The 4303-nt window shown below is 43.9% G+C and overlaps 1 pseudogene; it reads right to left on the bottom strand.

Annotated features, from left to right (window-relative positions):
- Positions 1-4213: 4213 nt before the first annotated feature.
- On the bottom strand, positions 4214-4303 carry LOC143986364 (U2 spliceosomal RNA; annotated as a pseudogene).

The raw sequence follows: 4303 nt of genomic DNA, 5'->3' as shown, positions 1-4303 counted from the left end.
GCTCGGGCAAGATCGCGTCAATGAAGTCAAGATCTGCCACATGCCTGGACCAGCACCCAGCTCAGTCTGACCGTTCCCATCCACTCCACAGCCCAGCACTCCAGTGAGCGAGGAGGGAGCAAAGCAGAGAGCTGTGACTGAATGACAGTCACCAGCTCTCTGCTCAAGGAGCTGTGAGAACCAAACGATCACAGTGCTTGATTGCTTGGTTCTCAGCCTAGAGCTGGTGGGGGACAGATGCAGCATCGGAGCAATGCTGCATGCACCTAGGTAAGTAGGATTGTGAAAAAAAAATCCCATACTTCAGTTTTAATGTATCTGTAAATGGTAATGGAGGGATTGTAGGGGTTTAAACTGTATTAGCATTGGTTTTGAGTTTTTTTAAATACATTTGTACAAATAAAGTGATATTTTAACTACACACATTTTTTTCTGACTTGTAAGTCATTGTGACACATGAAAAGTGTTGACTGACATGTTCAAATACATGGATCGAAATTCTGCTAGTCCCTGCTAAACCAGCAGAATTGTGATCCATGTATGGCCAGCTTAAAGTGGTTTTGTACAGAAAATTGCAAGTTCGTCTTATTCAAATGGCTTTGGAACATAGATGCAGTTATGACCATTGAAATAAAATAATATGCAGTATTTACCTTTTATTTTTATTGTTTATGCCGACTTCTGGGCTCTCCTCCCGTGGGAGTAGGCGTGTTTATCGGCTTCGCAATGGTCCCTGGGAACTTTTTTAGCTATTTCCCAGGAATCCATGGGGGACACAGTCAAGCCGAAATTGCCATTTTGAAAGTGGGCAGGCAGCTCTATCAGCCATTACCACTATAGCACAGGAGACAAAAGGAAGGAAAACAAAGAGGACACTCAATGAGCATGTGCGAGATGGAGCAGTGGATGCTGGGAGCTCAGTGTCATCGCATCCAGGAAGTAAATGCCTGTGGGCTTCAAACGCCCACAGTGAAAATGGAAACCGCCGGACTGCTTTTTTAAAAGTTTTCCTTAGCAATGAAATCGTCACGCCGGGGGTTAAAAAGACGCCGATCGTGGCTGCAAAGACCCGGTAGGAATCGCCCAACAGTGACACAGGTAAAAAAAAAAAAAACGGCAGTGGAATCCCGCTTTAAGGGGAATTAGTTACCTTATCTTTACTCCTCCAGCAGCCATTGCTATGTTCTGCTGTCTGATGCACCCAGGATTTAAGTGGGACCACTAGTCCTGCATTGTTTGTAATGACATCGTACAATTGCGATTGGTCTGCCAGTGAACAGTAGCGATTTTGGGAACCTGGCTGTGCTACACAGATGATGCACGTAGAAGTTAGGAATAGGGTAAGTATTTCACTTAATTTCAATGCCCTATACTTAAGAAACATTTAACCCTTCTATTGCCGAGGGGGACCCACTGCAAGAGTAACTATTTCTCCAGCCCAAACATAGGCTTTAAAACACTGGTGATATATTATCATGTTCATGTGCACAACTATGTCCTGTTACCCTAAGGCCTTCCATTTATTACCACACAGCCAAGGCCTCTGATTTTTGGATAAAGATATCCAAGTATTATCTAAACTTGTGTGGCAGCATCTTGCACTCTTATAACAGCCAACATTGCATAAGGTGTGAAATCTACCAGCAGAGGGAGCCATGTTCTGCATATTGTGACTTGATTAGAAATCTACAAAAGTCCCTTAGTAAGAATTTATGGTTGTTCACATTTAGTTGTATTTAAATATTCAACAATTTTGAAGTTCACTTTCAACTAAATCCTAAAATTATATTAGCCTACAGCTGCACAGTAAATGTTTGGTGACTGTTACTGTAAGTCTCAATGAGATCACATTTTGTCCATTATACCATTACATACACATATATCCTGGAGTAGCCGTGTAAGAAATAAATTGGTTATAAACCCAAAACCAAAAATATAATATATACCTGTAGCAGCTTACCAGTCCTTAGATGTGATGTCTGTATTAGTTTTATTTTTTTAGGCTAATTTCAACTGCTTTCATCTGGTGATCTGGTCTGGTTCAGTAACACACCTCATATACTCTAATTTATTTATTTATTTATTTTCACCTACAAAAAAAAAATAACAATAGAGTAGCCCAGATTCTAAATATTTAAAGTGTTTGTTAACCTCAACAGAAAAAAAAAGGAAAGGCGAATTAACACCATACCCCCTTCCCCAATTCACCTCTACTAAAAAAAAAATTATATTTCAGCTCTCCTCCAGTGAAGCTGGTGGAACACAGATTGCGTTTCATTAGCTTCTTCCCCAGCCATACTGGCTAAGGAAAGTGAACAGGACATTCCTTGGTCTCCCTCCCCTTTACTCAGTGACACCCGCAATGTTCATCCCAGGTCTGCCTGGGAAATATGGAGGGGCCACACAAGCAGGAAGGGGTGACTGTTGTGCTGAGGTGTGTGGAAACAATCCGTGGCTACATGACTGACAATCGACAGTCGACTTGTGAGATTTACCTGCTCTGCTGCCACCACATAGTTTCTACATCAGTGGCAGTAAAAGGGTTTATGTGTATTATTTGGGGGTTTTCATTTATTTTTGGGATATATTGTCTTTTATTGTGTTTTATTACGTTTTTTTTTTTTTTTTTTTTTTTTTTAGGTTAAACTGCCTTGTTTGCTGCAGAGCTTCCATTTAAAAAATGTTTCAGGGATTTCTGGGGCTTCATCATTTTAAGTTGGAGGAACTGTAAGCATAACATCATTTTTGCTGTTCTAGTAGCAGCCTTTTGATTGCAGCACACGGAAAGAAAAGGAAAACACAAAACTAAATGCAAAACTAGAGTGCATCTAAACCACTTCACATTATCACCCATGTTCACTGCACCAGCTGTTTATATATACGGTAGTAAGAATAAAAGTTAAGCATACACTGTTTAGGCCTATTATCCCTAATTAAAACGGTCCTTCTCCTGGACACTTACACTGCTATATCCTCTGCAGTAATTGAATTCTTGTAGTAAAACCCCTACCTGTGCTCTCTGTCTCTAGTATATTTTGGGTCTAGCCTTGCTCCTTAACATTGTACTGCTCATGGCCAGGTTTAAAGGGCTGTGTCATCTGCAGTCTCTTTATATGTATGGTAAACATGTGGACAGGTAGTAATTAATTATTTTTTTTTTTTTAAAAGCCCATGGCGTGCAAAACACACCCAAAAAACTTCCACCTGGTGCATAAAAAAAGTGCACACACATAAAGAGTGAAACACTAAAAAGTGCAGACAGGTGTCTGATGTCCTCCACAAGGAAGGACCATACCCTGATCCCCCGGGGCGTTAGGCTCCAGACAGGGACTGAGGTACCAGACTCATCAGTGGTCGTCTAGCCGAAGCCAGACAACCTCCTTTCCCCAGGAGGACTGCCGAAACAGAACCTCCTAGGTACTTGGTACTATGGGGCTTCCCCGAAGGTAGGCCCCCAATGGAGGTTGGACCAAGCCAGAAGGCCTATGTCCGCCCTCCCAAAGACTTTCAGGATAGGTCCGAGGACCGACACCCTACTCATCACACGTGCAGTGACAAAACGTGACAAACACACACAAATAAAATAAATAAAAAGTGAGGAAAGGGATAGTGAAGAGGAGAGTGAAAAGGTGGCCACTGTGCAATACAATGACCAGGCCCTCCGGCCAGGAATCAAAAATTCCTCTGGTCCTAGCCAAAAGGCCGGGCCCTAGAGGCAGGTGTGAAAAAGCGTGTTATGGTGACGTGACCTAGGTGCCGAACATCAAAGTGCATAGCACAGTGAATATAAGGCACCCCTGGACTGCCACTCCAGGGGCACATCACCATGGGCTTTCCAAAAGAAGCATCCCCAACCCCCCAACCCAGACCACGACAGCCCCCACCCCAGCCAGAAAGGCATGAAGATCCAGGAGCTTGGTGAGACCCTTTGCCATCAGGTCACACCCTCACTCCCATCACTCCTACCTAATTACATTCGGAAGGTACAGGCCGCCCCCCTGCTGGAACAGGAGAACAAACGTTCCCTCCCGAAAAACTGACTGGAGCTAAAGCTGCCACAATCCAAGCCAGAAGGCCAGGGTCCCCTCCCCTGGCGCCGACCAGTGGTTCTCCATCCCCATCAGAAGGCTTCCCTTTCGGCTACGAACCGCTCCGGGTCACCTTTACACCAACAGGCTTTGCATAGCAACCGCCACCCCTGCTCCACCTCGCCGTAGAGCAGGGACGGAAGCAAGCGCCACCTATTGGTAACTGATAAGAACAGATACTACACTTGATCTTAGCCAAAAGACCGAGAAGCGAT

This window comes from Lithobates pipiens, unplaced genomic scaffold (assembly GCF_037356315.1).
Source record: "Lithobates pipiens isolate NorthernLeopardFrog02 unplaced genomic scaffold, aLitPip1_a1.2 Scaffold_16, whole genome shotgun sequence".
NCBI lineage: Eukaryota > Metazoa > Chordata > Amphibia > Anura > Ranidae > Lithobates > Lithobates pipiens.
The sequence above is the reverse complement of the archived record's forward strand: the minus strand, read 5'-3'. Positions and strand labels throughout refer to the sequence as shown.